The sequence below is a fragment of the Leptopilina boulardi genome, unplaced genomic scaffold, assembly GCF_019393585.1.
Source record: "Leptopilina boulardi isolate dan_hultmark-lab unplaced genomic scaffold, ZJU_Lbou_2.1 LbouV2_403, whole genome shotgun sequence".
NCBI classification, from domain to species: Eukaryota; Metazoa; Arthropoda; class Insecta; order Hymenoptera; family Figitidae; genus Leptopilina; species Leptopilina boulardi.
In genome coordinates this window covers 348,385-361,311 of record NW_026137978.1, presented here as the reverse complement: position 1 = coordinate 361,311, position 12,927 = coordinate 348,385, and positions in this window count along the sequence as shown.

Below are 12,927 nucleotides of genomic sequence, written 5' to 3'. Positions count from 1 at the left end.
TACCGAATCAAAGTGGCATTCAAAATAATAAATTTGTTTTAGTAAATTTAAAATTCTCTCCTTTTGATTACCTTTAATAGAAGAAAAACGTTTTGAAAATTTTTTTAAAAGAGAATAATGTTTTTTACATTTGTTATGCCACTCAAATGCGCTAATGAAACGATCATCACCTGACTTGGATGATACAGATTCTAACTCAATTTTAGCAACATTAATGAAATTTTCTGATACTTCACAAATTTCATTAATGCTATCCTGTGAAACTATTCTTTCATAAGGTTTATTATTTCTGCGTGTAGCCATTTTTTATTGTTGTTTTTTATTTAGGACGATACTGTAACAAAAAGAATAAGCTGAAACAGAGAAAAAAAATGCTGTTGAATGTAGTTGAATGTAGTGGAACCTCCTCTCACGGATATATTTGGAACCTCCAAACTGAATGCTTTTGACCCTTAATTGTGTTGTTGTTACTCCTGAGACTAGTCTGCAACAGAATAAGGGAATTTTTTTTTAATTATTACTAACATTATATACACATATAAATAAATACTTACATAAAAATGTTCTGACTACACTTTATAACACACAATGTGTGTAAAAGTAGCACCCCCTCTCTAGCGCGCTTGAGCAAGTTGAGACAGGCAAGAAACAAGTCTTAACTCACTGAGACTACAGTCTGTGAAGTGAAAGTAGTCTCAAGCGTGTTGAGTTAGATGAGATATATGTGCACGCTTCTACTACAACTGCTTCTACGTGTAGGTGTCCCCCCTCTCTCTCTCTCTCTCTCTCTCTCTCTCTCTCTCTCTCTCTCTGGCTCTGCTCTGCTCTCTCTCTCTCTCTCTCTCTCTCTCTCTCTCTCATGGACCTGACTCAGCTTGGTGAGACAGCTACTATTGGCGTGAGTGAGTAGCACCCCTCTCTCTCTCTCATGGACCTGACTCAGCTTGGTGAGATAGCTTCTACTACTGGTGCATGTAAGGAGGAGCCCCGGGTTGATGCTGCTGATTCTGGAACCTAGAACAGAATGACTTTCCTTGCCACGGGAATCGCCTGAGGTACATGTCGTCCCCACCATTCACAACACCCCACTACCGAACTCCATCCCCACTTGACGCATGGACTACCAACGGGCCCGGTGACGTACGCGCGCATGTGCCGCGCACACTTCACTTTTGAGTCATCCACTGTGCACCACCCACAGCCACCTACTCCCAACCACCCACAGTCCCGCGCGGTATCTCGCGAACCCTTTGTTCCTCGACGTTCTAATTATGATTTTTGAATTTTCGGGGCCGTATATGTTAATTCATAGGAAAGATATATGCAAATTAGGGGGTGGTGGGTGGCCAAGAGGGTGGAAAGTGGGAGGGATTCTCTAAAAAGGCATATGCAAATGAGTGGATGGTAAGGGGGGGTAGCTAGGTTACACTCCCACCCCATCTCTCCCACCACATCACTCCCTACTATTACTCTACGGCATCGATTGTCCTGTGCGGTAGATCTTGAAAACACTATGAATCACTTAGTAGGTAAAGTAGAAATTCATGGATAACATCTATGAATGATAACTTATCGACTTATGGAAACTTACCTGATATATAGTAATTTATATCTGGGAAGGGTAACTTCCCGACATATGGTAATTTTATCTGTGAAGGGTATCTTACGAAATAATAATTAAATAATTTATATTTTTAAAAAATTGGTTATATATTTTTTTTATATTTAATTGTCAATATAATTTTTAATATTATTGAATTAGGGAAAAGGTAAATTATAGGAAGTATACAAAAAAAATTGGTTATATATTTTTTTTAGGGTTCCGTACCCGAAGGGGGAACCCTATTAATGAGACTAGTGAAGCAAGGCATGTACCCCCCCCCCCCTAGCGGCCACACGAATTTATCTAGAGGGCTGAAATTTGGTACACATATGTATTTTGACGTGTAGATTACAGGAAAAATATAACGAATCTCATAGGAATTGATTATCATAGCGTTGTCAAGGAAAAACCATGAATTTTTACGAAAAATCCCTAAAAATGACTATGTACCCCCCCTCTGGTGGCCACATTTTTTCACATAGAGATCTCAAATTTGGTACACTTATGTATTTTTACGTGAAAATTACAGAATTCTGTACATAAAAATATCAAAATTTGTTAAAAAATGAATTTATAAGAATATGAAAGATTTCTATTAAAAAAATTATAAAATATATAAAAATTATACATACCATTTTTATTCTTCAAATTCAAATTTTCTTTAAACAAATCACTTTTTTTCACTACACTTTAATGATAATGAATAAACTCAAAGACTTTAATTCAATATAATTAGTTTTTTTCAATGAAAATTAAAATATTTTTTTAACTTATTAATTTTTAAAAAATGGAAAAAATTTTGTTTTTCACTGAACTTTCTTACAAAAAAGATGTTTTTAGTAAGAGGGGAGTTTTCATAATGACAGTTTTTCGCATGTTGGAAGGAATTTTCTCTTTTATGACACTTTTTATGTTTTTTATGATAGGGATACAGGTAAACTCAAAACAGCTTGTTGACAACGTTTAGATGAATCTTCAAATTCACGAGAAAACTTGTAGTAACATTAATATATATATATATGATAAATAGAGACTTACCATGAAAAAAAAGAAGTTTTAAAAAGGGGCGCCCTCTTTTGAAAAATAAGATTACTATATGGTAAAATAGTTACTTACCATAAAAAATAAAATCGGCATGTAAATTAGTGGGTGGAATGTGGGAGGGAATCTCAAAAGGCATATGCAAATTATATGCAAATGAGTGGGTGGTAAGGGGGTGGCCAAGAGGGTTAAAAAATTCAAAGCATATGCAAATGATATGCAAATGAGTGGGTGGTAAGGGGGTGACCAAGAGGGTTCAAAAATTCCCGCGAGCAACAGCGCCATCTCGCGACAACGGTCGGTAACACCGATATATGGTAAAGTAGAGTTACCATAGGTCGGTAAGGTAGGAATCGAAGAGGACTGAGCTAGAACCGACATAGCTCTACTACTGTTCTCATTAAAAGAGTATTACTCCTCTTTGAATGAACATTTATTTCTTATATAGGCAGTAAAGTAATTCAGAAGTGAATGAAAGGATATTCTTTTTCTATAATGTGAAAGGAATTATTTTAAATATTAAAATATTCATCTTTTTATTTGTGCTCATTCTTAAGTGTCAACTTTCTTTAATTTCTTAAAATACATTCATATCGGTTTTTACTCCTTATTACATTGATTAATTTTATTATAAAAACATCTTATATTTAAAGATAATTAAATAAAGTAGTAAAGATAAGAACAAAATTTAATTTATATTTAATGCACTTCAATTTCCTTTAACAAATTATTCAGTATGCAAACGATAAACCTTATTGTCTACAAACAATAGTCTCTTATAAGTATCATTAATTTTAATGAAGTTAAAAAACAATTATTACCATTTTATTACTTTAAAGAATTGGAATATTACTTTTTAAATATTAATGAACTACATCCCAATCATATAAATAAAATAGAATATAAATAGAAAACAAGTTGTATATTCAGATGTCCATTACATGAACATTTTGCTTCCTCTTTACGATCAGCAAAAAAATTTTCTTTCCCGTGGAGAAAGCATTAACATTGAAATAAACATACAAAAATAATATAATATAAACATTAGAGTACCTATACATTTGAGTAAAATTTAAGGAATTAATGGAAGTTAAAAAATGAAAAATTCATATTTTAATCGAAATTTCTAAATATTAATGAAAAATAATATATAATTTATAATTGTTTACAATTATATCGATTCGTTTTAATGCAAGGGACACAATTATTTTATATTTAAACTTGAATTTAAAGAAATTTAAAATTTTTCAGCTAAAATGCGTATTTTCTATTTATCTTTATATATACCAATCGATTCGTTTTCATGTAAGGAATACAATTATTTCATCTATAAACTTAAATTTAAATAATCACAAAATTTTATAGCCAAAATGTGAATTTTTGATTTTTTAACTTCCATTAATTCTTAAAATTTAAATTAAAACTATACTTTACATATACTGATCGATTTGTTTTGACGTAAAGAATATGATTTTATTATATATAACCTTAAATTTTTCTATTTAAAAATTTTTTCGATTAAAAAAAAATTTTTGGAAAAAAGACGATAAATTTTTTTTTTTGGGTATTTTTTAAAATCCTTTGGTCAGATTTGAGATATTAATATGATAAATGAGCCTTCCAAATTTTATCTAAATCCATTAAAACCTGTTAAAGTTATCTTCTAAACATAAAAGGGATCCACACACACACATATATATACATCCGGACAATTGATCAGGATCTCATATAACATGTTTCTATATAGAGAAAAATTTGTTTCCGACATTTTTAAAATTTTTACAAACGAAAGGACTACAAAGCTTCCTCATATCTCATTTTAAGATATCCAGTGGGATAAAACATGTTCGTTCCAGAAACCTTTTTTAAACGAACATCGTTTTTTCCCACCGGGCAATTAGTCTATTTATCACTTATAAAAACAGCACCGTGGCGTGGGGGGGCTAAGGGGTCGACCGCTTCGGGCGCCATGATTTTAGGGGCGCTGATTTTGAAGATTTAAAGTTTCAATGCGTCATTTTTAAGTCTTGAAAATATAATATAAAAAGAGTGGTTTGTTTATTACTTAAATATGAACAAATTTTTAAGGTCTTGAAATATTATGGTTTGCTGCGGGAAGAATACAAATCCATTAATAAATGTATCTTCTCTACTGATTTTCAAAATTTCTATTTATAACAAACCTGTTATCGCACCATAACGAAATTTCGTATTAACGTGTGTACTGCATGCAAGTCGTGTACCCACCCTTGTTCTCTACACTACTTTGTCCGAGTCCTTGCCCAGCGCTGAGCGCTGACGTGCGTGTTTACATATTGCCACTCAACTGTACACAATATATACAGCAATATTTTCGGCAATTTTGAAATGTTAAAAATAAATATTAAAGTTACCAGATTTTATTAATGAACGGTTGAAACGTCTACAGCTGATTCAAACACTTTGTCAGTTTCAAAAGAATTGAATACTAAAGAATCAATCGCGGTTTTTGATTTTGATCCTGCAACATGGAAGCGTCCATATAGTCCATCTTTCATTGCTTTCTTAGTAGAAAAAGTTACTGAACAAGATAAAGACGCTGATTTTTCTTCATCTGAGAAAGATGGAAGGAAATTTTCACCCATTTGGTATCAAAAAATAATGTCTAATGGAGAAATTGTTAAACGAGATTGGCTTATATACAGCAAAATTAAGAAATCAATATTTTGCTTTCCTTGTTTATTATTTGGAACATCTTCTACTCGCTCTTCAAAACTAGCTGACCCAGAGTGCGGTTTCTCAAATTGGAAAAAATTGAATCCTAAAGTCCCACTGCATGAAAACTCCGATGAACATAGAAATTCATATATTCAATGGAAAGAACTAGAAAGAAGGTTGAAATCAGGCCAAGTTATAGAATCTGATTTGGAGAAATCTATCCAACATGAAAAACAAAAGTGGCGTAATGTTTTGAGAACTGTAGTAAATGTTATTCTCTATTGCGCGGACAATAATTTAGCTTTACGATGATCTTCAAACAATATCAATGATCAAAACTGTGGAGTCTTTCTAAAAACTATAAAGTTGATATCAAAGCATGATCCAGAATTACGCTTTCACATTGATGAATCAATTAAACATCCGGGGCGAGTAACTTATTTTTCAAATACTATTCAAAATGAAATACTAAGTCTTCTTTACCGTCAAGTAAAAGATGTTATCATCCAAGAGATTTAAAAAGCTGTATATTTCGCCATTTCATTTGATTGCACTACAGATATTGCTCATAAAGATCAAATGACCCAGATTATTAGATATGTTAAAATTTCCGAAAATAAGACTTGTTCTATTGAAGAGAGGTTTATCGATTTTATTGAATCGAAGGAAAAAACTGGTGAAGGATTGTCAGAAGAGATTTTAAACAAATTAAAAATGGATGACATTGATATTAAGTACTGCAGAGCCCAATGTTATGATAATGGCAGTAATATGGCTGGTAAATACAAAGGTCTGCAAGCTCGAATTATCGCAATAAACCAATATGCTGATTTTTTAAGTTGTTGCGCACATTCTTTGAATCGTACTTGTGTTCAAGCTGCTAGTGAATCACCAAAAATGATCACTTTTTTCAGTATTATCCAAAATTTGTTTGTGTTTTTCTCTTCTTCTACTGAGCGATGGGATATACTTTTGAGACATTTGACCATTTCATTGAAAAAGCATTGTGACACTCGATGGTCAACCAGAAAACAGGCTGTATGTGCAGTACGTAATGAACTGCCAAATGTCATTCAAGCATTAGAAGAGCTGTTAGAAAATAGGAAAAATAAAGAAACCTATTCAGCAGCCAAGAACTTGATCAAACAAAAAAAAAATTTCATTTTATATGCTGTTTAGTTGTGTGGAATAACATTTTGTCAGACGTTGACGCAGTCAACGTTCTTTTGCAGAAAAAAAATATCACTGTTTCAATTGCCAGCAGTTTGATTAAAAGTCTCCAAAATACTATTATGGCTATTAGAAACGAAAAATTTGAAGTATTACGACAGGAAAGTGTGGATTTGGCCAGAACTTTGGGTGTAGAGCCTGCATTCGAGAAAACAAGAAAACGAAAAGTACGGAGGCAATTTAACTATGAGGCTGAAGACGAAAGTGGTAATCTGTCTGAGGCTGATCAATTTCGTATCACATTTTTAGAATCAATTGATCTTATAATTCAACAACTGCAATGGAGGTTTGAAGAACTTCACAAGATTTCACAAGATTTTGACTTTCTCACAGGTTCTAATATCAAATCTCTGTCTGAAAATGAGCTTTAAAAGCATGCAATGGAATTAGCAAGAAAATATGATGTTGACTTAAATGGAGAAGAATTTTTAAATGAAGTTTTAAGCGCAAAAAAACTATTTCCTGCCTTATGCGAAGACTTCGAGAAAATGGATCATTTACAAATTTTGCAATCGATTCACAGTTTTGATTTGACATCGAATTATAAAAACATGGAGATAGCTTACAGGATATTCTTAACAATTCCTGTTACATCAGCGTCAGCAGAACGATCATTCAGTAAGTTAAAGTTGATAAAAGATTACTTGAGATCTTCGATGGGACAAGAGAGACTTAGCCATCTCAGTTTGTTATCGATTGAATATGAGATAACAAAATCGCTAAACATTGAAGAAATTATAGACGAATTTGCTTTCTTGAAAGCAAGAAAAGTAAAGTTTTAACACCAAATTTTAATAATTTGACTTAATTGATATTGAGATTTTCCATTTCATTTTGTATCATTTATGGAATTTTAAAGTAAATTATTTATTTTGACTTTAAGGGTTTTATGTACAGTCTTCAAAAATATAAATTTATTAAAATCTAGATATTATATTTTATTTTAATCATAATAAAAGTTGATGTTCTGAATTTAAATATTTTTTTAATATCTTAATTCTTAAGAAGGTGAGTAAATATTTGCATTTAAAGGTAGTGTAGTCTTCCGATATTTAAAAAAAATTGGGCAAGAAGAGGGGGGGGCGGCAAATAAAACTTTTGCCCCGGGCGCCAACTTTCCTAGACACAGCTCTGTATAAAAATTTATATTTTTTATATTAAATATTAATATGTGTATTAATTAATATATATATATATATTAATATATTAATATACGGGTGATTCTCCGCGTAGCGCACGATTTGGTGTCTGAAACTTTAAAAATATTTTTTTATCGAAATGATAAATATCAATACATATTTTGGAAGATAAAGTGTCAAGAAATAAATATCCATTGTGGACCGGAAAAATTTTTTAATTTTTTTAAACAAATTAAAAAAAAATTCTTTGCTTTTTGAATTCTATAAAATAGTTGAAATTTGATTTAAAATGTTTTTGGAAATTTTGTCTAAAATTCATAAAAATATGTAAAGCATGAATCACAATTAAAAATTTTAATTTTGGTAATTTACAGAAATTTCTGCGGTAATTTATGGAAATTTTTTCGGTAATTTACAAAAACATATATAACGCGAACGACAATTAAAAATTTTATTTCGGTAATTTATGGAAATTTATACGATAATTTATAGAAATTTTGGCTATAATTCATAAAAACATGTGAAGCATAAATCGCAATTAAGAATTTTAATTTCGATAATTTATGAAAATTTTCGCAGTAATTTAAAAAAATATATATAGCGCGAACCACAATTAAAAATTTTATTTTGGTAATTTATGAAAATTTATATGGTAATTTATGGAAATTTATGCGGTAATTTATAGAAATTTATTTGGTAAGTTATAGTAAACTTACAGGAGCTATGATAGTTTGTAATAAATATTTTTAATTTCGTTTGTTTCATTGTGTATTAAACTTGCACTAAAGACGGTCGAAATTCTGTGGCGGGTGGAGACGCTGGGGTCGGTGGAACCGGTGAAACTGGCGTTAATAATTTTTTTTTTTTGAGAAAATTATCATTTATTTTTAATCGGTTTCATATGTTTCACATATACAGGGTGTTCCAAAAGTATGGAAATTTGCAAATATCTCGAAAAGTACGAATTTTTGTAAAAAATGTTCAAGACAAAAGTTGTTCCAAACAAAAAAATGTACATCTTTGAAACCAAAAAATTGGGCCCGGAGCCCAATGTTGGGCTCTACAATGAAAAAAGTGGTTTTCTTAAATGAGACCACTAATTTTCAGTATCAAATTCGTAAACCCCATGAAATTCCAATATTGGCTCCAAAATTTATCAACAGATAAATAAATTGTAAAAATTCGCATCTTGGAGGGATTTTGAGATCACAGGATTAGAAATTGGAAGCAAATTTTCAAATTGGGCATAGAGCTCAATGTAAGATTCCGCCGCCCAATGTGAGGCCCACGGTAAAAAAAATTAGTTGTCTTAAATAAAACCGATTAATTTTCAGTATCCAATTCGTAATCCCCCATGAATTTCTTGGGCTAGACTTGTAGTAAAAATGACAAAAATATTAAGCCCAATGTCTGGGATTAGGCCCAACATTTTTCGTTAAATAAATAAATTTAAAAAATCACATCTTTAGGAGTTTTTGGAGTCACAGGATTAGAAATTCGAAGCTAATTTTCAAATTGTACACAAAGCCCAATGTAAGATTCCGCGGCCCAATGTGAGGCCCACATTAAAAAAAATTAGTTGTTTAGATAAAACCCACTAATTTTCAGTATCTATTTTAGAATCGTTATGAAATTCTGGGTTTAAACTTGTAGTACAAAAGCCAAAAAATATTGGGCCCAATGTCTGGGATTGGGCTCGACATTTTTTGACAAATAAAAAAATTTATAAAATCGCATCTTTTGGAGTTTTTGGGGTCACAGGATTAAAAATTCAAAGCTACTTTTCAAATTGGGCACAGAGCCCAATGTAAGATTCCGCAGCCCAATGTGAGGCCTACAGTAAAAAAATTAGTTTCCTTCCATTTCGTAATCGTTCTGAAATTCTGGGTTTAAACTTGTGGTACAAATTCCAAAAATATTGGGCCCTCACATTGGGCTGCAGAATCTTACATTGGGCTCTATGCTCGATTTGAAAATTAGCTTCCAATTTCTAATCCTGTGATCTCAAAATCCCTCCAAGATGCGATTTTTTAAAATTTATTTATCTATTGATAAATTTTGGACCCAATATCTTGGATTGGGCCCAATATTTTGGGCACTTATACCACATGTCTGAACGCAGAATTTCATGGGGATTACGAATTTGATACTGAAAATTAGTGGTCTCATTTAAGAAAACCACTTTTTTCATTGTAGGGCCCAACATTGGGCTACGGGCCCAATTTTTTGGTTTCAAAGATGTACATTTTTTTGTTTGGAACAACTTTTGTCTTGAACATTTTTTACAAAAATTCGTACTTTTCGAGATATTTGCAAGTTTCCATACTTTTGGAACACCCTGTATATAGACTAAAATAATATAACTACACTTTATTTAACCATTATTATTGAATTATATTCTATTTTTTTTAAATATTGAAGAGTCGATGGATGCCGATGGAGACGATTTTTTGATGCCCTGTACAAATTTGAATCTTGAAATGTGTAAAAAAAGGATAAATCCATTAGAAAATTGATCACTTTCTTCATGGATCAACTTAAGGAATATAACTTTTGCTGTTCCTGAATTAGAACTATATTAACATTTGACTTTTATTTAAATAATTAAATGTTTAATAATAAAACGCAGACTAACACACAAAAGCGCAGTCAAGTATAAATAGGAAAAAAAAAAAATTATTTTTTTGATCAAACGTTTTTTTTATTCAATTCCACTACAATATACAATACTAAAATAACAACAGAAATTGTATTTATTAGTGCACATTTCTAAAAATATTAACTTTTTTGTATAAACATCCTGTGGGGACAGGTCAAATTTTGACGTTTTCAGCCTTAAAAACCACTTTTCACGAAAAATTATAATGTTAAATACAAAAGTACCTATTGGTTTTTGTTTGAAATCACAGAAATTACCTTTTCACATTGGAATCGAAATATTATGTGAACATTATTTGTGATTTTTCTTTCACAACATGAAAAAAGCAAGTTGTGCGCTACGCGGAAAATCACCCATATGTATATATATATTTCCTTTTTTTCAGCGATGTCAAAAATGGTTTATATTATCGCTAATGAAGTGAAAAATTTAATGATAATTAAAGATAATAAAATTGATCCACAAAAATTAATTAATATATTTAAAACGTATATATGCGAATTACCAAAAAAGAAAGAATAAACTTTATTATTATGAAAATAAAAAAATTCATTCAATTTATTTTTGTCTATTTATTTCCCTTATTAAAATCCATCTAAATAACATAGACCATATTTTTAAGAAAGTTTTTTATTAATAAAGATTGTTCAAAATATTAAAACATACATACAGTAAATCATACTTTTTGCTTCCTCGTGGAGGAAGCTATGTAGTCCTTTCGTTTATAAACTTTTTAAAAATGGTGAAAACAAATTTTCCTCTATATAGAAACATGTTATATGAGATCCTGATCAATTGTCCGGATGTATGTATGTGTGTGTGGATCGTTTTTGTGAACACGATATCTTTAACAGGTTTTAATGGATTTGGATAAAATTTGGTAGGCTTATTTAACACATTAATCTTTCAAAAATGACGAGAGGATTTTTAAAAATACCCCAAAAAAAAATTTTTATCGTCTTTTTTCAAAAAAATTTTTTTTAATTGAAAAAATTTTTAAATCGAAAAATTTAAGGTAATATATAATATAATCGTCTTCTTTATGTCAAGATGAATCGATTGATATATATATAAAGTATAAATTTGATTGAAATTTAAAGAATTAAAGAAAGTTAAAAAATCAAAAATTCTCATTTTAGCTAAAAAATGATGTGTTTATTTAAATTCATGTTTATATATGAAATAATTTTATTCCCTGCATTGAAACGAATTGGTTGGTATATATAAAGTATAGATTTGATTTAAAATTTGAGAATTAATAAAAATTGAAAAATCGAAAATTCATATTTTAGCTAAAAAATTTTGTGTTTTTTTTAAATTCAAGTTGATGAATAAAATAATTGTATTCCTTGCATTAAAATGAATCGATTCGTATATATAAAGTTTATGTTACACTCAAAATTAATTAAAATTTTCTTTATTTTTCAAAAAATTTAATTAATTTAAAACATTTTTAACTCGAAATTTTTTAAATCAATCAATTAAATTGGACAAATTCATTGCTTCCTTCACGAGGAAGCGAATTTTTTGCTTCACAGAATGAGGAAGCATAATGTTTATGAAATAAACATAAAGGACCCCCTCCTTGTTTATTATTATGATAAAACAAAGTTACGTTTTGCAGCGTGAATCAAAGCCAAAATGAAGCATCATATTTTCTTAATGATTATCTATGCCAACTCCCACATATAATATATTTTCCATACTTCCACCCAAAGATAAGGGCAATAGAAAACTTCACGCGTGGTTTAGCGCGCGCTATATTTTGCTAGTAATATAATAAACTCAAAATTACCTTATTTAATTAATAATTTGATTTGTAAAAACCTGCTGACTCGTCAGATCGTACACAGAACTTAAATAAAATCTAAATTGCTTATATTAATCGATCCAAATTTTCTTTCAAAAACAATAATCCGGTCGGAGCAAACCTCGAATTTCGCACAAAATTGAAAAGACGTCACCACATAAGATGAAATTTGATGCAGAAAACGAGGGAAGTGCTTCCTGGTACATATTCGGAAGGGATTCCCGAATATTCAAGAGCACCAGGAAGACGAAGATTCACTTGTTTACTCAGCTGTCAAAATAATGGGGATGGCCATTTTGGAATATCTGGCGGAGTAGCGATCTACCTTACCAACCGGCATCGATAAAATTATCGACTAGTGATATATATTGATTATCGACAAATAGAAAGTTTAATAATTACTTTCACTGGGACTCACCACCAAAAAGAAAGCGCGTAAAAGTGACGCCGACGAGAGAGAAAGGTCGGTCATTTAAATCGTTCTCATTCTGGTAGTCTAAGAGGCATAACCTCATTTAAAATTAAATTAATTAAAATAAATTAAATTTGTAAAATAAAATGTCTGGTCGTGGTGCGTTAAGAGGCAGGCGACGAATCGGTGGTGAGTCCCGCATGGCATATCATTAACTTTCAGCGTGATTGGCATTTTATAAAAAATAAAATTAAAATAATTTGTCTCATACAAAATTTTGATGCTTATTGAAATTGTTTCGAGTACATATGTCAAAGCTTCTATATTTTTCGGCCT